Below are 23,496 nucleotides of genomic sequence, written 5' to 3' on the forward strand. Positions count from 1 at the left end.
ATAAACCCATTAGTTTGGGATGGATTGTCTAGAAAAAGCTCACTCCTTCCCCAAAGATAATAACGCGTTAGGCTCTTTAGGCGCGACTTTAATAATTTAACCTTCTTAAACACGGGTGCACATTGATGTGACCCAGATCCAAATCTCAACGGAGTCGAAATGTGTTAACAACTACGGGTGCATTGATTGTGACGTGGTTCGAGATACATTTTCACGACGTTGCAATTCTATAAAAAAAATAATTGATAATAATAAAAGCGGTTTAATTTTAATAAAAGCACATAAGTCACAACATGTATTTAAATCAGATATTTAGCCATCATAAAAATTTAAGCGACCGTGCTAGAACCATTGGATTCGAGGGTGCCTAACACCTTCCCTCGGGTCAACAGAATTCCTTACTTAGAATTTCTGGTTCGCAGACTTCATTTGGAAAAGTCGAAAATTTCCTCGATTTGGGATTCAAGATAAACCGGTGACTTGGGACACCAAAAACCAAACCTTTCCCAAGTGGCGACTCTGAATTAAATAATTAATCCCATTTCGAATATTGTCACTTAAATTGGAAAAACTCCCCTCGCGCATTTTTACCCTTCGGGGTGGGGCGCGCAAAAAGGAGGTGTGACAACGATGTTGCAATTCTATAAAAATAAATGGTGATAAATAAAGCGGTTTAAACTTAATAAAAGCACGTAAGTCATAACATGTATTTAAACCAGATATTTAGCCATTATAACGATTTAAGCGACCGTGCTAGAACCACGGGATTCGAGGGTGCTTAACACCTTCCCTCGTGTCAACAAAATTCCTTACTTAGAATTTCTGGTTCGCAGACTTAATTTGGAAAAGTCGAAAATTTCCTCGATTTGGGATTCTAGATAAACCGGTGACTTGGGACACCAAAAGCCAAACCTTTCCCAAGTGGCGACTCTGAATTAAATAAATAATCCCATTTCAAATATTGTCACTTAAATTAGAAAAACTCCCTCGCGCATTTACCCTTCTGGGCGGGCGCGCAAAAAGGAGGTGTGACAGCTCTGGCGACTCCGCTGGGAATAGTTCCCAGAACCACTGGTTCAGGGTTCAAGAATTCGAGCTTAGAATAATTGTTATATTTGGCTTTATTATCTGATCTTTATTACATGTTTTGGCATAACGTGCTAAATGTTGTCTTTTACCGCTTTGATATTATCTGAACTGTATATAAACTGTGTCGAAACCCTTCTCTTCTTACCTCCGGGGAGAAGCTCGCTGGTCGAGACTCCCTATTCTGTTAGTGTCAATACCTGAAATAAGAAAGAGGTCGGACAAGTTACAAAGCCGGCCGATCTCGCGGGTCCCCGGTACGTAGCTCCCTCCTCGACCCGAGTTGTCCGCTCGGGTACACAGTCTAGAACATATACCCAGGTTATAAACCTAATATAACGAAACTTCATGCTGGATCCCTAATAGGAATGCTTATTTGTATCATGTTGCATTTGACATAGGGGACTCAACACAGGGGTTGGGTCCGTCTAGGACAGGCAACCTGAAATGAAAAGACCATCCTGCTGCATCCCGTTTGTTTTGCGCATTTATTTGCTTCGGATCTGCATGTTGACCGGTTCCTAAAAAAAAAGGGAAAACTTAAAAAGGGAAGAAAAAATAGCAGTGTAGGGGAGATAAGTACTTATTTTGGAAAAATAAAACCAATGTCCAAGTAATGTCAAAACCTCACCGGTATTTTCTAAAAAAAATAAAATTTGTCTTTTAGTTTGATTTATTAAAAATCCAAAAAAAAACATGCTATTTAGTAGTCCTTAAGAATATTTTCTTTATCTCTTTTTGAAAGAAAAATAAAAAATAATAGTAATATATAAAAATAAAAAAAACATATTCTTGCTTTTTCTTTTAAAAATTGTATTCCAAAAGAAAGGGGTTTAATTAATTTACTTTATTTCACGAGGTACCGAACTACGCCGGTTTGATTCTCACCGGATGTGAGATACGTAGGCAACCCCCATCGGGTTCAACCCCGCTTTTTGCTAAGATAGCCAAAACCAAAAAATAAATGTGTCAAAATAAGTCAGGTGATGCTGTTTTATCATAAATAGCCGAATGTTCCCAAAAGGGACGCCAGAAGGCTGACTTTGCATAAACAGCCACCTTTTTGGGTCATGTTTAGGATTTTTTCCAAATTGACCACACAGCCTTAAAATCTTCATCCCTGAAGCGCTGAAAGGCCGTGTTCGAAAATCTGATCTTCTTTTTTGAAAAATAGTCAAAATATTTTTTTTAAGAAGGGTCACCTTAATAAATGTGTAGGATGAGCACGATGCAAAATGAACACTTTTCGATAATGACTAAAATCCCTGTCAAGTTGCAGCTATGGTGAAATGATCTAGGTGCTGAAGGACAAGATGAAGTCAAGAAATATCTGAAAGGTCTCGTGGGTTTATTGGAAATCCAGCCTCGGGGAGATATCATAAGAGCTTTGGTTACCTACTGGGACCCGACACACAATGTTTTCCATTTCTTCGATTTTGAACTCACCCCGACTCTGGAAGAAATGGCTGGGTACATCGGGAACGCTGAACTTCCGTTAAGGCAAAAATACCTGGTCGCCCTAAGAGTTGTCACGGTACATCGATTCCTGGACTCGTTAAAAATACCCAGGACAGTCCGCAATCCAGATTTGGCCGCCGGTTTTTGTAATCCATGCTTCATATACGACATGTATGGTCATGTAGGAGGATTCAACAATCCGATTAACAAACTATGCAGCAAAGATAGTCGTCAGAAGTGGGATAAACATAGACGGGTGGCTTTCATGATAACATTTTTGGGCCTTTTAGTATTTCCAAGGAAAGATGGGAATATTGATCTGAAGATATCCGAGGTAGTCAGTACTTTGCTCACTCAAAATGATAGCACTCTCGCACCTATGGTAGTGTCTGATATCTTTCGAGCTCTCACAGCTTGCAAAGCCGGGGGGAATTTCTTCGAAGGTTGTAACTTGCTGCTACAAATGTGGATGATTGAACATCTCTGCCATCGTTTCGAGCTCTTGAGCCATGGTTCCTCGGAGAAAACCTGCATAGAAGAATTTTACACGAGAACCAAAGAGATCAGTCTTCCCAAAGGAGTTATAGCATGGACCTCATTCTTTCAAGCTCTTACTGTCAGCCGAATGCAGGGGACACTGGGATGGCTGCCTGTTGATGAGGTCATATATATGCCAACAACTAAAACTCATTTCCTACTGATGGGACTTAAAAGCATTCAACCTTAAGCACCCTGCCGAGTCCTAAGACAGCTCGGAAGATACCAGATAGTACCACACGAGGAGGATCTTAGTGCTCAAATAATTGAGATAAGTCCTGACGGACAATTCCTTGAAGCAAAAATCCGCCAGATCTGGAGTGAATGTCAATATTTGAAAGCAGATACTTGCGTGCGGGATCGGGCCAAAAGTCAGATGGCACCAGGCTACATTGCATGGTACAGAAGAGAACTCGAACATGAAAGGCCGGCTAAAAGACCCCACATCCTGAATTTCGCCGAATCATCGCAAAGGCAATGGGATTGGTTAGCGAAAGAAAGAGGCTACTGTGCCGAAATCAGCAGGTTAAAGCAACAAGTGGAAAGCCTGAAATATGAGCACAACGTGCAAGTTGCTACCGATCTAGGAGAGCGGAATAGGTTGACTCAGGAAAACGAAATGCTTAGGGCCCAGATCAAACAAATGAGGATGGATGCTGATAAACAGCCAAGGAGTCGATCAGATGAGCAGTTGATAAAAAGGCTAAAAAGTGAAGTCAGGGAATGGCAAGATGGTTTAGAGAAATCTGAAAACATCATAGCAGAGCTCAGGGCACAGTGGGATACAAGAGCAGATAAGCATCGCCGATACTTGAATCAATTGAAAGGCGACCACGAGAAAACTGTTGCCAAAATAAAGAGATAGATGGCTACACTTGAGACCAAAGCAGCAAATGAGGCCGAGGATTTCCAAATTGAGAGCAGATACTGTTACGACATGTTAGCCCAGATAAAATTAGAAGTGCGGCAACTAAAGAATCGGCATATACAGGATTCTCAAGTATTCAAGACGTGCAGTGATCAGATAAGACGCCTACTCATAGAGAAGAAACAAACCAGAGATAGGATCAGGGCCATTGCCCACGCCATCATCAGACGGTGTCTACGGTGTGAGAACATGACTAGCATTACCGTTCTCTCAGCAGTGATGGGTTATGTCAAGCAGACCATGCATGAGTTGGAACAACATGAAAGGGATCTCACACCTAGGACCGCAGCGAGGCCGAACGATGCCCGGCGGGCACCAATTTTCAAAAACATATTGTACTTATAAGTCGAGTCTGTATCTTAGCATCTTCTGTCTGTCTTTCGCATCTAGGTGTTTAGTCTGATTGAGTCTAGGTTTATTTTCAATGTTTGCTCTTCCTGTTGCAAAATGTAATTTGTAATAGACCGTTTCGGCAATAAAAGGTGTGTTTCTTTTTATGCTCATTTGTGTTTGAACTACGTAATGATCTGATTCACGTGGCATCGTGATACGTAGGCAATCCTCATCGGATCCGGTCGCATTTTAACCACAAAATTGATAACAGTAACAAAAGAGGAAGAAAGAAAAACAAAAACATAATAAAAAGAAAAAAAAAGAAAAAAGGGAATCCTGAAAGGAAGCTGGAATGACGCATGCTTTCGTCGCAAACATGTAGGAATCCATTTAACTGTATAGGTGCATCATGTCCCAATGTGAGATTGCCTATCTGTTATTGTTTTGAATTAACCGTTCGTTTGTCGTTGAGTTCTTCCAGGTTTTTGGAAAAGGCGGTTGGTTTGGTGAAAACCTGGCCTCGCATTCATATTTCACGAGGTCGAAAGGGAGTGTTCAATTACCTCTTATTAAGTCAGGAGGCGGTGCTCACACTTACTTCACAAGGTCAAAGGGAAGCGTAGAAATGTCTTCAGAAATTCCGTTGCCAACGATCCCTGTTTCTGAGGAGAGTTCGATCTCGGCCGTCCTCACGCCCGAGTCCGCAACTGCGGAGGAAAATAGAATCCTGCGGCTCCGCATGTTGGAAATGCTGGATGACTGGAATAACGGAAAAGAGCCGCCAAGTGTCGTCCCTGGATTCCTTGAGTTATTCTCCAGAACAAGCGGGACTTCTAATGTCCCCATAAGCTATCCTGCTACCCCGTTCGGATACCCAGCCATTTTGGCCTTCTCTGCTGGATCGCCCTCTGATTCTTACCCCCGAGTGTCAACAACGGATGTAAACACAAACATCTTTACTGCACCACCCTGCCCGATCATGGCACAACCCGCTGCATACAAGAAATTTTTTGACTCATCCTCGTTTACATTCCAAGCACCGTCTTTCTCAATGGAACCAACTCGGTTCGTCACTAGCACTCATCCTCCACAGCCTCAGTACGAGTGTACACCTGTGCAGGATCAGAACCCCAAAATGGCTGAACAAGAAGAGATGGCCAAAAGAATAAGAAGTCTTGAGCAGAGTTTAAAGAACATGCAAGGTTTGAGCGGACAGAAAAGCGTCTCCTACACCGATCTATGCATGTTCCCTCACGTGCACCTACCAGTGGGTTTCATGACCCCAAAGTTTGAGAAGTACAATGGGCATGGTGACCCCATTGCTCATCTCAATAAATATTGCAACCAATTGCGGGGAGCCGGCGGAAAAGAGGAACTACTAATGGCATATTTTGGGGAAAGTCTAGTAGGGATAGCCTCGGAATGGTATATGGACCAGGAAATGTCCCGATGGCATATATGGGATGATCTCGCCAGAGATTTTGTGAGACAATTCCAGTATAACATCGACATTGCACCAGACCGAAATTCTCTGTCGAACTTGAAGAAGAAACCTTCAGAAAGCTTCAGAGAATATGCTATTAAGTGGCGCGAGCAGGCATCGAGGGTGAAGCCTCCCATGGACGAGGTGGAAATGGTCACTACTTTTCTCCAGGCTCAAGAGTCCGACTATTTCCAAAACATGATGTCAGCCATGGGAAAGCCGTTTGCAGAGGCGATTAAGATTGGAGAGATGGTGGAGAATGGTCTGAAAACGGGTAGGATTCTGAGCCAAGCAGCCATAAGGGCAACCTCCCAAGCCGTCCAAAGCGGGTCCGGAGGAATGGCGAGAGGAAAGAAAAAGGAAGAAGCGGCCATGGCAGCATCAGAAGCAAGGGAATACCGTAATCCCAGGCCTCGTTTTCCAGAAAGGGCCCCACAACACTACTACCCCCACCAAAGTCTGGCATATACTCCTCAACCCTACATGGTTATGAACACCCAACCTTATGTCCATCCGCCGCAGCAAGCCAATCGAGGCCAAGCTCCACCTCCTAGAAATCAGCCTCCATACCGCAACCACTACAACCCACAACCTCCTCAAAATAATTTCCGCCCTCAGGAACCACCTAGAAGGCAGACTTTCACGCCCATCGGTGAGCCATACTCTACTTTGTTCCCGAAGCTAGTCCAGTTGGGTTTCTTGCAGCCAGTCCCTCAGACAAGGCACAACCCGGCGTCACCTTCTTACAAAGCCGGTGTCAGATGCGCCTATCATTCAGGGGCGGAGGGACACGATACAAATGACTGCTGGGCATTGAAAAGAGTGGTCGAGAATTTAATAGAGCAAGGGAAAATAGTGCTAAGGGACGAGGAGGTCCCAAATGTGACTAACAATCCATTACCTGCTCACAATAATGGGTCGCTGATCGGAATGATTTGCGAAGACAAAGAACTTGACCCTATTTTGAAAGCTATAATCGCCATTGTCGACGCAGGGAGAAAGCCTGAAACAGCCCAGAAACCAGAAAAAGGGGAAAAGGCCAGTATGGTAAAGTGCGAGCCCGAAAAGAAGGTAGAGAAGAAGGCAGTTCCTGTGAAGAATGGAGTTCTTTACATCCCACGAGGTCGAGCAGAGAAGCCGCAGAGCTTCAAGGTCAAAAGGGCAAAACCTATGTACGTACTGAAAGGGGCCTATGTGGTCCGGGAGACGATTCAACCACCTCGGCTGAATGAGCCAGTGGTTATCGGATGCGTGCCACAAAAGCCGATGACCAACCCATCCACAGTGCCGTGGAATTATCAAAGGACGTTGGTAACGTACAAAGGTAAAGAAGTCACGGGGGAACTTCTGGAAAATACTTTCATTGGAAGGTATTCAAACACCCAAGAGCTGAACAACGCCACACGGAGATGCTTCCCACCAAAGAAGCCTGTAAGCGTTGAAGAAGCGGAGTTTTTCTTCCAACAAATGAAAATGCCAGACTACGAAGTAGTAGATCAACTGCGCAAGTGCCCTAAGCAAGTGTCCATGCTATCATTGCTGATGAGGTCGGCCGAGAATCAAAGGATCTTACTCAAGACCCTGAACGAAGCATACGTACCAGTTGAAACCTCAGTTGAACAACTGGAACGGATGACAGAGAGGTTCTTTGCCATCAACCAAGTCTCTTTCAGCAAGAACGATTTACCCCCAGAGGGAGCGGCACACAACAAAGCCTTGCATCTAACAGTTAAATGCGAAGGCTACTACGTCAAGCGGGTAATGTTGGATGGGGGTTCAGGTGTCGACATTTGTCCGCTCTCCACACTACAGAGAATGGAAATTGGGACCGGAAGAATCCGCCCCAATAATGTCTGCGTGAGGGCTTTTGACGACATCAAGAGAGACACCCTTGGGGAAATAGATTTGATGTTGACCATAGGGCCAGTGGAGTTTGAGGTAACTTTCCAAGTGCTTGACATGGACACATCCTACAATTTCCTCCTCGGCAGACCCTGGATTCATGCGGCGGGAGCTGTGCCTTCCACTCTTCACCAAATGGTGAAGTTTGAGTACGAAGACCGAGAGATTGTGGTCCATAGAGGAGACGAACATGCTATTTATCGGGACCCATCCATCCTATATCTTGAACCAAGAGAAGGGAGCGAACACACGGTCTATCAAGCTTCCGAGATTGTGTTAGCAGAGCAACATGAAGAAGGAGTACCTTGCCCCCAGCCTTTCTTGTCTAACGCCTCGATCATGGTGGCTAAAGAGATGATCCGACACGGATTCAGGCCAGGGAAAGGACTCGGACGAACATTGCAGGGGATAACGGAACCCATCACCTTGCCTTCCGCCAAGAAACTTTTTGAGATAGGTTTTCAACCCACTCCGGAAGATGAAGAATGGGCGAAGAAAAGGAAGAATAAGGGGTGGAAACTCCCTCGGCTACTGCCGGATTTATATGAAACTTTCGTCGGACCAAGATACACTGAAGACGAAGACGACGAGGTTTTCACGGCTGAGGAAATCGAGGAGATATGTGGGCCAATGAGAGAAATGTTCTACGAGGATCATATGGTTCAACTAGGAGAAGGCACCAGCACCGCCGAAATACTATATATGGGGCAAAACGCCAAACTCCGAAACTGGGAGGCCACGCCATTCCCGACTAGGCGGAAGTCCGGGTAGACCTGTCCTGCCACCTTTCCTGCATCACAAGTTATCTCCAGGATATAACTTGGATGTTTTCTTCTTTTAATTGTTGTTTTGAATTCCTGAGTTTGTAAACATTGTTGTCTTCCAAATTTCAAGAAGAAAAATAAAAATAAATCATCATTGTTTTCCCATTTTTCCCTTTGTTCTGATTTTGTTATTTTTCCTTTATCTTTTCTTTCAGTTATAATAATGCGGCTTTAAATATGATATGCTTGTGGACTTCACGCCCAGATCACAACGAGCTATTTAATTGTAAAATAATGAACCCAGAACCAGAATATGATGAAGAAGAGGCTTTTAGGGAAATAAACCGAGAATTGGAACATTTTGAGAATAAACCTAAGCCAAATCTGAATGACACCGAACCGGTTAATTTAGGAACTCCTGAAGAAATCCGAGAGACCAAAATAAGCATTCACACGGACAAGAAAATGCGGGACGCGATAAGAAGAGGCTTTTAGGGAAATAAACCGAGAATTGGAACATTTTGAGAATAAACCTAAGCCAAATCTGAATGACACCGAACCGGTTAATTTAGGAACTCCTGAAGAAATCCGAGAGACCAAAATAAGCATTCACACGGACAAGAAAACGCGGGACGCGATAATTCAACTCCTTCTTGAGTTTAGAGATGTGTTTGCTTGGTCATACGATGACATGCCAGGACTAGGTGTTGATCTAGTGGTTCATAAATTGCCAATTCACCCTGATTGTCCTCCAGTCCAACAAAAACAACGAAAGTTCAAAACTGAGGTCAGTGACAAGATTAAAGAGGAGATCACCAAGCAGTTGAAAACGGGAGCGATTCGGGTAGTCCAGTATACAACATGGTTGGCAAATGTGGTTCCAGTGCCGAAAAAAGATGGGAAGACTCGGGTATGTGTGGACTATCGAGACCTGAATAGAGCGAGTCCCAAAGATAATTTCTCATTACCCAACATCCACATCCTTGTTGATAATTGCGCCAAATATGAGATCCAATCTTTCGTAGATTGTTACGTTGGGTATCATCAGGTGTTGATGAATGAAGGAGACGCCGAGAAGACTGCCTTCACCACACCTTGGGGCACTTACTGTTATCGGGTCATGCCATTTGGTCTGAAGAATGCTGGGGCAACTTACATGAGAGCCATGACTGCCATTTTTCATGACATGATGCATCAAGAAATAGAGGTGTACGTGGACGATGTGATTATCAAATCCAGGACGTAGGATAATCACATCCAAGACTTGAGGAAGTTCTTCGAGAGACTGAGGAAGTACGACTTGAAGCTGAACCCAACCAAATGTGCTTTCGGAGTCCCATCGGGCAAGCTTTTGGGTTTCATAGTGAGAAGGAGAGGTATCGAATTAGATCCAACAAAGATAAAATCTATCAGGGATCTACCTCCCCCAAGAATGAAGAAAGACGTGATGAGTCTGTTGGGCAGGTTGAACTATATCAGTCGATTCATTGCCCAGCTAACTAGCACGTGTGAGCCCATATTTAAGCTATTGAGGAAAGATGCGGCGATCAAATGGACGGCTGAGTGCCAAGAAGATTTTGACAAAATTAAAGAATATCTTTCAAATCCCCCTGTTTTCGTCCCACCAGAGCCAGAGAGACCACTGTTCTTGTATCTGACAGTCTTGGAAAATTCTTTCGGTTGCGTCCTCGGGCAACATGACATAACTGGAAAGAAGGAGAAAGCAATCTACTACTTGAGCAAGAAATTCACCGGCTACGAGGCCAAGTATACTCTGCTGGAAAGAATGTGTTGCGCTTTAACGTGGGTGGCTTAGAAACTAAGACATTATCTCCAAGCTCACACTACTTTCCTCATAAGCAGGCTAGATCCTTTGAAGTATATATTTCAGAAACCAATGCCTACTGGAAGACTGGCCAAGTGGCAAATCTTGCTTACTGAATTCGACATAGTCTATGTCACTCGCACGGCAATGAAAGCCCAGACGCTAGCAGATCATGCCGAAAATCCAGTCGATGAGGAATACCAGCCATTGAGTACCTATTTTCCAGATGAAGAAATAAGCACCGTAGAAGTGGTCTCGGAAAACGCCCATGTTTGGAAGATGTTCTTTGATGGAGCCGTAAACGCCAAAGGTGTAGGAATTGGGGCAATTTTGATATCGCCCTTTGGTCAGCATTATCCAGCCACAGCTAGACTGCGTTTCTTTTGCACAAACAATACAGCTGAGTATGAAGCCTGCATCATGGGCATGCATATGACAATCGATCAGGATGTCGAAGACTTATTGATTATGGGAGATTCTGACCAGATTATCCGGCAAGCCCAAGGTGAATGGGAAACTCGGGATGTCAAGCTTATCCCTTACCGACAGCACGTGGAAGACCTCGACAAGCGTTTTAAATCAATAGAGTTCAGGTATATCCCGTGATGTCACAATGAACTGGCAGATGCACTTGCTACCTTGGCTTCAATGCTACCCTACCTAGGCAACGCCCATGTCGATCCCTTGGAAATCCAAATCAGGGAAAGACACGGCTACTGCAACGCAATTGAGACAGGATCGAATACGCAGCCATGGTACCATGATATCAAGAGGTTCTTTAAAACACAATAATACCCCGAGCATGCTACTGGGGATCAAAAGAGAACCATTAGACGGCATGCAGGTGGTTTCTTTTTGAGCGGTGAGTTGCTGTATAAGAGGACCCCGGACCTCAATCTACTAAGATGTGTTGACGCCGAAGAGGCAAGAAGTATCATGCACGAAGTACACGCAGGAGTGTGCGGACCTTACATGAACGGGTATGTTTTAGCGAAGAAAATCCTTCGAGCAGGTTATTACTGGATGACCATGGAAAAGGACTGCTTTAGCTTCGTTCGGAAGTGTCATCACTGTTAGGTGCACGGTGATTTGATTCATGCACCACCCACGGAATTGCATCCCATGTCTGCACCTTGGCCATTTGTTGCCTGGGGCATGGACGTCATTGGTCCGATCGAGCCAAAGGCCTCAAATGGACATAGATTTATACTGGTTGCCATCGACTACTTCACCAAATGGGTAGAGGCTGTCACTCTCAAGTCGGTCACCAAAAATGCTGTAGTGGATTTTGTACATTCAAATCTTATTTGTCGTTTCGGTATTCCTGCAACTATCATCACAGATAACGCAGCAAACCTGAATAGTCACTTGATGGGAGATGTATGCGAGCAATTCAAAATAACGCATAGGAATTCTACTCCTTATCGGCCAAAGGCCAATGGCGTTGTAGAAGCAGCAAACAAAAACAACAAGAAGATTATGAGGAAGACGATCCAGAGTTCCCGACAATGGCATGAACAACTACCCTTTGCATTGTTGGGATATCGCACTACGGTACGCACGTCAGTAGGGGCAACCCCTTATCTTTTGGTTATGGGACCGAGGCTGTGATACCAGCAGAGGTGGAAATTCCTTCGCTTCGAACCATTGTCGAAGCAGAAATCGAAGACAGCGAGTGGGTTAAGACTCGATTGGAGTAATTGACTTTGATTGATGAGAAGCGAATGGCTGCGGTGTGTCACGGGCAGTTGTACCAACGAAGGATGGCCCGCGCGTACAACAAGAAAGTCCGACCCAAGAATTTCGAAATCGGGCAACTAGTATTGAGGCGCATTCTGCCACATCACCAGGAAGCAAAAGGGAAATTTGCTCCAAATTCGAAAGGTCCATACATCATCAGGAAGATATTGCCAAGAGGAGCATTATACCTAGGTGATATCGAAGGAAATGACCCCGAAACAGCAGTAAACGTGGATGCAGTCAAGAGATACTATGTCTGAGTGACACCCCAGCGGTCCTGACACATTTGAAATGCAGAAGGTTTTATTCCCACTACCCTTTCACTATCAACTCTCTCTACAAGCTTTTGAGCCGGTTACAGTTCTTTAGTTACCAATCAAAAAAAAAACAAACAAAACAAAACATTGATCGAGGCCTGAACTACGTCTGACTTGATTCCGAAAGGATACGTAGGCAGCCTCTCCCTGAGGTTCAGTCACACCAACAATAAAATCCCGTTTACCCTGAAATTGAAACCGGGGCACGTCCAAACAGCTTAGAAGTCGTAGTATCATCTACTTTTCTTTACCAAGCGCAAGCCTTTCAGATCGATTACCAAAGGTAGGGGGAAGCCAAGAAGTATCACGATTGGAGGCCAATGCACTCCAAATTGAGAGAAATAAAATGAGAGAGTCTTGTCGGTGAAAACCTTCGGCCACCGCGAGGTGACGGGAGTAGAGAAACCAAAATGAGAGAGCTTGTTTAGTAAAAACTCGCAAAGAGTGCTATCAAGCGACAGCGAGGAGGGAAATGAGAGAGGTCAACTAGCGAAAACCCGCAAAGGGGGCTGTTGGCCGAAAAGATGACTCCACCCCAGGAAGTCTCGACAAAGTTCCACCGGTTTGGAAACACAGATCCATTTTGGTTCGGGAGGAAATGCAAGTTCATTAAAGGTCAGGCGTCCTATCCAAAGAGCATGTCATGTCCATTTAAAGCCAGCATTGTCTTCCTCAGATAAGTCTTTCTCGTCCCGAAAGGGGCACTTCTTTTCTGAAGTTTGCTTTCTCCTTTCTTTGTTTTTCTTCGAATCCCTCTCATTTTTAACCCTAAGTTCCAGATATACCAGAAATGATAGGTGGCAGGTTTGGTTTCACGGAATTCCGTTTCACGAAGGAAAACACCTCGTTTCGTTGGTACGTTTGTCCAAACCTGATGAATCATGATGTTTGACTGCATTTAAATTAAAAAAAAAAGAGAAATTTCCCCAGCAAGTCCGCCTCGTACAAATCCCCAAAGAACTTCCCTTTGTATAAATCCCCATAGAGCCTCCCTTTGTAAAAATTCCCCAGCGAGCTTTCCCAACAAATCCTGGCAAGTCCGCTTTGCAACAAATCCACGACAAGTCCGCCCTGTACAAATCCCCACAGAGTATCCCCAATAAAATCCCCGTTGAGAATCCCCAAGCAAAACGAAAAAAAAGAGCCTTACAAGGCAAATCATCACAGAATCTGGAAATCCAAGCCTGAGCAGTCTGAAAGGGTTTCGCCATTTGAATCCAATCAATGGCAGGACTTCTCAACAGGAATAAGGACGCAGCAAAACAACTGGAACAATCAAGGTCACCGAACCAACCGCCATTTCCGAGCTAACAATTGTTCTTTGTTTGAAAAGTTTGAAACAAGTATAATCCAAGACAACCGTGTAAGAAGCAGGTGTCACCCAAAGAAGAGAGTACATGAGTACAAGAAACAAGTTTGGCAATAAGAAATCCACTCGAAAGGTAAGTTTCCAAGAAATTCTCTTTTACCTTTTACTAAAACAAGAAAATTCAAAAAAAGGGTGTCAGGTAGTATCCTCGAACTTTTTCCAGATAGTCAGCATTAGGGCTCCGACCCTAAACTGAACTTTTTCCAGTTCGTCAGCATTAGAGTTTTAAACCCTGAACTGAACTTTTTCCTTTAGTGAGCATTAGGGTTTTTAAACCCTAAACTGAACTTTTTTCCCTTCAGTCAACATTAGGGTTTTAAACCCTAAACTGAACTTTTTCCCTTAGTCAGCACTAGGGTTTTAAACCCTAAACTGAACTTTTCCCCTTTAGTCAGCATTACGGTTTTAAACCATGAACTGAACTTTTCCCTTTAGTCAGCATTAGGGTTTTAAAACCCTGAACTGAACTTTTTCCCTTTAGTCAGCATTAGGGTTTTAGACCCTAAACTGAACTTTTTCCCTTTAGTCAGCATTAGGGTTTTAAACCCTGAACTGAACTTTTCCCCTTCAGTCAGCATTAGGGTTTTAAACCCTAAACTGAACTTTTCCCCTTTAGTCAGCATTAGGGTTTTAAACCCTAAACTGAACTTTTTTCCTTAAGTCAGCATTAGGGTTTTAAAACCCTAAACTGAACTTTTTTTTCCTTCAGTCAGCATTAGGGTTTTAAACCCTAAACTGAACTTTTTCCCCTTCAATCAGCATTAGGATATTAAACCCTGAACTGAACTTTTCCCCTTTAGTCAGCATTAGGGTTTTAAAACCCTAAACTGAACTTTTTCCCTTTAGTCAGCATTAGGGTTTTAAAACCCTAAACTGAACTTTTTTCCTTTAGTCAGCATTAGGGTTTTAAACCCTAAACTGAACTTTTTCCTTTAGTCAGCACTAGGGTTTTAAACCCTAAACTGAACTTTTCCCCTTTAGTCAACATTAGGATTTTAAACCCTAAACTGAACTTTTCCCCTTTAGTCAGCATTAGCGTTTTAAACCCTAAACTGAACTTTTTCCCTTCAGTCAGCATTAGGGTTTTAAAACCCTAAACTGAACTTTTTTCCCTTCAGTCAGCATTAGGGTTTTAAACCTTAAACTGAACTTTTTCCCTTAGTCATCACTAGGGTTTTAAACCCTAAACTGAACTCTTTCCCTTTAGTCAGCATTTAGGGTTTTAAACCCTAAGCTGAACTCTTTCCCTTTAGTCAGCATTAGGGTTTTAAACCCTGAACTGAACTTTTCTCCTTTAGTCAGCATTAGGGTTTTTAACCCTGAACTGAACTTTTCCCCTTTAGTCAGCATTAGGGTTTTAAAACCCTGAACTGAACTTTTCCCCTTTAGCACAGCATTAGGGTTTTAAACCCTAAACTGAACTTTTTCCCTTTAGTCAGCATTAGGGTTTTAAACCCTAAACTGAACTTTTTTCCCTTCAGTCAGCATTAGGGTTTTAAACCCTAAACTGAACTTTTTCCCTTAGTCAGCACTAGGGTTTTAAACCCTAAACTGAACTTTTCCCCTTTAGTCAGCATAAGGGTTTTAATCCCTAAACTGAACTCTTTCCCTTTAGTCAGCTTTAGGGTTTTAAACCCTAAACTGAAATCTTTCCCTTTAGTCAGCATTAAGGTTTTAAATATTGAACAGAACTTTTCCCCTTTAGTCAGCATTGAACTGAACTTTTCCCCTTTAGTCAGCATTAGGGTTTTAAACCCTAAACTGAACTTTTCCCCTTTAGTCAGCATTAGGGTTTTAAACCCTAAACTGAACTTTTCCCCTTTAGTCAGCATTAGGGTTTTAAAAACCCTAAACTGAACTCTTTCCCTTTAGTCAGCATTAGGGTTTTAAACCCTGAACTGAACTTTTCCCCTTTAGTTAGCATTAGGGTTTTAAACCCTGAACTGAACTTTTCCCCTTTAGTCAGCATTAGGGTTTTAAACCCTAAACTGAACTTTTCCCCTTTAGTCAGCATTAGGGTTTTAAACCCTAAACTGAACTTTTTCCCTTTAGTCAGCATTAGGGTTTTAAAAACCCTAAACTGAACTTTTCCCCTTTAGTCAGCATTAGGGTTTTAAACCCTAAATTGAACTTTTCCCCTTTAGTCAGCATTAGGGTTTTAAACCCTAAACTGAACCTTTCCCCAGTTAGTCAGCATTAGGGTTTTAAACCCTAAACTGAACCTTTCCCCAGTTAGTCAGCATTAGGGTTTCAACTCTAAACTCAATTTCTCCCCAGCTAGTCAGTATTAGGGCTCCAACCCTGAACTGAACTATTTCCGTTCCACCAGCAGTAGGACTCCAACCCTTAACTGAGCATTTGTCTGTCAGCCAGCATTAGGGCTCCTACCCTGAACTGAGCATTTTTACATTATGGCAATATTAGGGATCCAATCCCGGAGTTGCATTTTGTAGACCAGAATTTTCCAATCCCTTCATCAACTCTATAAACTTCATGGCAACTGACTCACGAAATTTTCCTAGGAGAACTGGGGTAGAAAATTTCGTTCGTTTGTTTTCCCCGTAGGTCTAACCTCGTGGCGCATGGGCCGAGACGACCCACGAGATGAGTCTCAACCCAGAATAAAGAAAAGAAGAAAAGAAAAAAAGAAGAAGATGTTCCAAGATATTTGAAAAAATGAAGGGCGGATCGCCCCAAGATTCGATCAAGGTCCCGAGTTCTACCAATCCCATCTCACTCAGTGTCGTAGAAATAAACAGGCGCCTACAACTTGCAAGCATCAAGATTCGGATCGAAGTCTCCAAGCAAAATCAGCTAAGACCCAAGATCAAGTTGCAAAAGAATCATAGATAGGAATCTTGTAACTAGCGGTTGACACGCATACGTAGTTAGTTCAGTTTAAATTTCCCTTTGGTTGTAATAAGGGAGTCGGTAAGCAGCAGCGGCAACAGCAACAGCAATAACGGCAAGCATTGCAATCCCATGGTAGTTCCAGCTACCAAAGCTTCCCGAACTACATTGACCTGATTCCTGTTTAGCCCAGGATATGTAGGAAATCTTCGAAGCAAAGATTCGGTCAAATCTTTCAAAACATGCTTCACACGGAGTAGTCCAATAGGCAAAAGTCGCTCATATCCGCTCACTTTATCTTTGTATGAAAACTCTTCGTGTTTCCGAACAAAGAGGGGCAGCTGTGAGCACGTGATTTTTGTTTACGCGACGATCACTCCAAAAGAAACAAAATAATAGCAAATGGTCTTGCTGCACAATTTTCGGATTTTTACGTGACAATTTTGGTATTTATTTGTGATCTTCCCCTTTTGTTTTTTTATCAAAACAAAATATAAAAAATATGCGTCATGTGTAAAAATATAAAGTGATGTTATTTTTTTGTTAATTGTGTGATTAATTGTTGTTTAATGTTTTTATTAGTGTTGTTTAATTTAATTAAGAGATTAAAGAGGCAAAGGGATTTTCGGATTGGTCCAGTCCAAATCAAATAAAAAAAAATGCCCAAACCAAATTATCCGGTCCAGATCAGTTCGGCCCCAGGAGTATCCAAAACGACGTCGTTTGGGTCATGTTTGATCTGGGCCGTTGATCTAAGAATGATCAACGGCCAAGATCACATCCCCCATACCCACAAATAAACCCGACCCGTTCAACCCCGGACCAACCCAACCCCTTGCACTTGAAACGACACCGTTTCCTACTAGCTGAAAGATCCTGGCCCTTCATCTCGCCTCATCCGACGGCCAGGATCTATTCACTCACTAACTATATAAGCCTATAACCATACCCCACGCCCCATCCAAACACCCCCTACCCTTCATCGTCCTCACCACAGACCCTTTAGAACCCTAGCCGCCCCCTTTTCCCCTCACCATTAATCCCGGCGGCATGGATGCCGGTGACCCCCACCTTAACACCATAGATACACCTCACCACCCTGAACCCAAACCCACCAACCGCTTAGTTCGAATCAGCCCCAGGTTCTCGAATCTTCATTTGAAGATTCGAGCTGAAATCCGATCTACATCGATCTACACCATATTCATAGCAGACACTCCCCTGACCTCCCTCGTGACCAAACCATGCTTGGTTTGGTCCGAATCTAACCGAGGAAAACCAAATCTCAAATCTGCCATCTAGGAACCCTAGAAACCCCGGGCCCGGTCTGTGTCCGTTTGAGCCAAGTGATTAGGGTCTAATGGACCTTAATCGAAGTGTTCTCAGTTGAGAACACTTCGATTAAAGTCCGTTCGACCCCAAGAAAGGTCTATTCAAATCCGAGCTAAGGCTTTCTGATTTTTCAAGGCTTTAAGGTAAGTTTGTTTTTCTTTTTCTTTATTCAGTTCATGTGTTTGTTAAAGGTCTGTTCGTATGTCCAAATGTTTTGTTTAATTTATGCTATTGAATTTTGTCGACTTTTGTTGTCCACCTTGCCCGGACCTCTATATTTGGTCAAGTCTCTCTTCATTCACTGATAATATGTGTGTGTGTAAACTGTATAGTCGATTGAATTTGGAATTGGTCGATTAATTAGTTCCCAAAGTCATTTTTGTTTTGACAGTGCAATCTGAACCCTTTGTGCAATACTGTTTGATTCCAATCCTTGGCTGTTGATTGTATATGTTGTAACTAGTATAATCGATTCGATACATGTCGTCGATTAGTTTCAGTTGTTTGAACGACAACAATTTGATTTATTTCCTGCTGAATTTTGTTTGAATCAAATTGAGAATTGAGTATAGCTACTTATAATTGTGGTATTTTAATCAGAAATTTGAGGATTTGGTTGGTTAGCTACAGTCTAAATTGTTGGCATGTGCATTTGTGCACAACATGTGCATTAAGGCCTTTTAGAGTTTAAAATAACTTGACAGCATATGCTGTCAGGTTATATTCTTGCTGCCCATGTCTGCTTTTAGTTTAATAAGGTGATTAAAAGGGATGTCAGGGAATCTCATGGGAGGGTTTCTAATTTTAAAATGTTGAGTGGAAAAACATCAAGAAAGGAGGGGGTTCTGATGTGTTTAACAGACTAAAAGGGTTGATGCTAGGCTATAAAAAGAGGAGAACTTCCATTAGTACAGGACTGATTTTGGAGACTGACTTTTGAGACAGACATATTCAAAAAAGAGATACATAGAGAGAAATAGAGAGACATACACACATTGAGAGAAAAACACAGATAGATAGAGAGGTTAAGAGATAGAAAACATATAGACAACAATCAGGAACTGTTTCTTCCTACTGTTGTTTGGGTTTCATTTGTTCAACCTGTTCAATCAATTCTGATTTCTTCCAAGTCTCAACTAAGTTTACTGGTTGTGGTTTGCATTGGTTTGTTTTCCTGGACTTGGTCTGTCTTGGAGCTCTGTTTCTACTGCACTGCTTGCTGCTGTTATTTTTGTCACTGCTTTTTCCATCGGCTATAGTTGCATCCTGCACTGGGATTTGTCCTGTTGTTATCTGCTGTTACTGCTGCTGTTTGGTGTGTGCTATTATTGTTCTACTGACTCTCCTACTTCTTCATTGCAAGAATTGCCCAGGTACATATTTCGACCCCCACACTGGTGTAGATTTTAGTTTGTAGTTCAATAGAGAATACATTAGCAAGTTTGTATTTAATTGAAGCTTATGCTGATCTAAACCACGATATGTGATTCATTTATGGTATACAGGATGTAACTATAATTCATGGCATATGCAACCATTAGCATGATTGTTAATTAAAACTCGTTCTTCAGCATGTTTTGAATATGTAGGGTGGACGGTTCGCTTCAATTTCGCAAAAAATACAATACAGTTTCAACTTCATTAGGCAGTTTATAGGATGAGTTTCAAATATCATTAGTCGCATCCTCTAATAAGTGGTTTTAATTAATCCTGTTTAAATGAGTTAAATTTGATTCAAGGAGCGCTTGTAGTAGTTGTAGCGTTTCGTCAATCTTGTATGTAATTTTTGTCAAATTAAAAACATGTTCCATGAGGTCTAACATCCTTCATTTTGTAAATAATCAATCAGATAACTAATAAGAGGCCGAGATTAGCCAAGCATGCAATTCAATCAACATACATTTTCTTTCTTCTATTTTTAGAGACGAACGTAATAGAAATGTAGTCACTTTAGGATATCCCTTCTAAAATAATGAGATGAGCCTCGACAAATAAGAATGCACACTGCGGAGCCCTCAAAAACTGATCATAATAAATACTTAGATTTTGGGATGGACTGTTTAGTGAATTTCACTGCCTTCCCCAAAGATAATAACGCGTTAGACTCTTTAGGCGCATCTTAATTAAATCACATTCTTAAATTCGGGTGCGCATTTATGTGACCCAAATTCCTATCTCAACGAAGTTGAAATGTGTTAACAACTACGGGTGCATTGATTGTGACGTGGTTCGAGATGCATTTTTATGACGTTGCAATTCTATAAAAATAAATGATGATAAATAAAGCGGTTTAAACTTAATAAAAGCACGTAAGTCATAACATGTATTTAAACCAGATATTTAGCCATTATAACGATTTAAGCGACCGTGCTAGAACCACGGGATTCGAGGGTGCTTAACACCTTCCCTCGGGTCAACAGAATTCCTTACTTAGAATTTCTGGTTCGCAGACTTCATTTGGAAAAGTCGAAAATTTCCTCGATTTGGGATTCAAGATAAACCGGTGACTTGGGACACCAAAATCCAAACCTTTCCCAAATGGCGACTCTGAATTAAATAAATAATCCCATTTCGAATATTGTCACTTAAATTGGAAAAACTCCCTCGCACATTTACCTTTCTGGGAGGGCGCGCAAAAAGGAGGTGTGACACTTCTTTGTTTGTATCGTTCTGAACTTTTTTTATTTTCTACGATTCTTGTCTCTTCCTTCTCCCAGATAACCCTACATGCAAATGATGTTGTAGGCATCTAAATTTTACTGGATTAAATCATAAAATTATTTGGGCTATATTTTAAATTCAAGATATATTAGTTCAGATAAATATTATGTGCTAATATAATTGAATTAATTATATAAGTCCAATACATATGGGTTAAATGAGTAAGCCTTAATCTACTGGGCTAACCCATTTAATTTGGCTAAAGTGATGAGCCGACTTCATTAAGCCCAAGATGTCATCTTCTTAGAGGCCCGATTTGGTGTTACGTTTTAAATGACGTGGCACGCCAAGTCAAACAGAAGAACTATGGGACCATGTCACATGTCAAAATGACAAGGCATGCCAAGTCAAATTAAAAGGCCAATAAAACCGCGCCACGTGTGCAAGTGACATGTTCTGGCCAATCAAACGCGGCCTTGTCACTCTTCGATCTGATTGGTTGGAAAGAGTTTGTTCTTATCATATCTCTTCCCTCCCACAATTATAAATAAGGGTCTTCATAACCCATAAAAGACACTAGAAGTTATACTAAAAAGCAAGAGAGAGCTCGTGGATCAAACGCCGCAAATTTCTCTACAAGTTTCAAGCTTCAAGTAATCAAGTTCAAGTTTAAGAAATCAAGTTCAAGCTCAAGAATGAATAACAAATCAAGATTCAAGGAGTACGAGTTCAAATCAAAGTTCATGGTAATTGAATCCAAGAACATCATCCGTGGCAACAAATATAGATTCAAAATCAAGCTTAAGGGCTCTTGAATTTATTTACTATTGGTAAGAAGAATCGGAGGATTCATAAAGATTATATACTCAAATTATTTGAAATCAAATACTACGATTGTTGCAATATTTTTCAGCCTTAATTTTATTTCTTGACGTAAATTTATTACCAACAAATTCAGGCATGCCCAGTGGGACAATCTCTACCTTTCATCTCAACTTTTCAATCACCAAAGTTCAAGAGCATTGAAATGGCTTAAATAAATCAACTCCAATTCAACTTCAACCAAGGTTGCTAATTCTAGGTTCTATGCTGATGTGGAAAGCATCCTCGATGTTATCTTTGGAAGCTTTGGACCAGTTACGAGGAGCAAAGCAAGCTCGTTAGGACAACAAGCACCCCAAATGTCTTCCTCATCAACCTCTATTTTCGGATCTTCATCCTCAAAAGGAGCAAGATATTCCACAAACGCACCTGAAGGAAGAAGCGATGTTGCTGAAAAGAACAAAAAAATTCTTGTTCTGGTTGACCTCTCTGGATCCAAGCACTCTGATGTGAAAGAAGATGATGATGCTTCAAGTGATGGATCCTCCCCATTTACAACATATAGCGTGAGCCAATCAAAGATCAATCTGTGTGAAAATCCATGCTATTCTCTATCGTCCACGACAATCATGCAAGTCATGGTGACAAACACCTGTGGAGGAGTAGTTGGCAAAGAGAAAGTTGACTCTAAAAGAAATGCAAGAGAAAGAGTACCCATTTCTAAATTCTGATGTGCCATCCATTTTTAAAGAACTCCTCGCGTAAAATCTCATTGAGCTTCCGGAGATGAAGCGACCAAATGAAGATGGGAAAACTGATGTCCCAAATTACAGTAAATATATCGACTTGTGAGCCACCCTCTAGAGAAGTGCTTTGTCTTCAAGGACAAAGTAACGGACTTGGCTCGTGAAAAGAAGATCGTGTTTGAAGATGAGAAAGTAAGTGAAAACCAAGTCTCTATCACATTTGGCTTATTCAGTCCAGACGAATTATGTAGTTTTAAAGAAAGTAAAGATGAATAATTACTGTAGAACAACAAAGTTGAAGATGATCAACCTGAGGATGCTGAAGGTTGGACGTTGGTGACTCGTCGTAGGTGCCACAAAAGGAGCCCATGAAAAGGATCAATGGAACAACCAGCAAGGAAAATAATGTTGAAAAGACCAAGGAGATGGAATCTAGTTAAGCATTTAAAGACAACAAAAATGGAGGTGCACCACCCTCAAAATCCACGGCATTTAGTGACATTGGAGGATTTCTTTCAAAAGAGTGATGAACTACTGTTGGCACCATCTTTAGAAAATCTCATGGAGTCTATTCCTCAAGAAGTTAATTCGTGCGAGGAAAAGGTTGCGGTCACAAATGATGATCTTCTACTGGTCACAACCGCCCACTATACCTGGTTGACTATATGCACGATGAAAGAGTAAATCGAATTTTGATTGACGGAGGATCCTCAGTGAACATCTTGCCAGTTCGCACTATGAAAGAACTCGGCATTCCCATGAACGAACTCTCGGAAAGTCGTGTGATGATTCAAGGATTCAACCAAGGGGGGTGAAGAGCCATAGGCACGATCAGGTTGGGAATCATCATTGAAGATATGCAATCAAGTGCATGGTTGCATGTGATCGATGTAAAGCCTTCATACAACGTCTTGCTTGGAAGGCCTTGGATACATGAAAATAAAGTGGTTCCATCTACCTACCATCAATGTTTAAAATACTATGAGGGTGAAGTCGAGAAAAAGATAGTTGCTGATGATGAGCCATTCACCGAGGTCGAGTCGCACTTCGCCGATGCAAAGTTCTACTTGAAGAACCTCATTGTGAAGGAGCTAAAAGCTGATAATGTCATGAAAAACAAGAATGATGAGCCCACAACTAAAAGAGTTGATGTGACTACTGGTAAAGCCAAAGCTGTTACTAAGGAGGTACAACTTAACTCGAATAAATGATATAGAAGGGATATTGCGTGTTATGGCAAGAAAGTAACTCATGCGCTCCAATATGTCCCCAAAAAGAAGAAAGATGAAGGTGAATCATCTAATCTCCAAACTAACACGCTAAAGGAGTTAACTCTTCCGGTA

This window comes from Nicotiana tabacum, chromosome 7 (genome assembly GCF_000715075.1).
Source record: "Nicotiana tabacum cultivar K326 chromosome 7, ASM71507v2, whole genome shotgun sequence".
Classification (NCBI taxonomy): Eukaryota; Viridiplantae; Streptophyta; class Magnoliopsida; order Solanales; family Solanaceae; genus Nicotiana; species Nicotiana tabacum.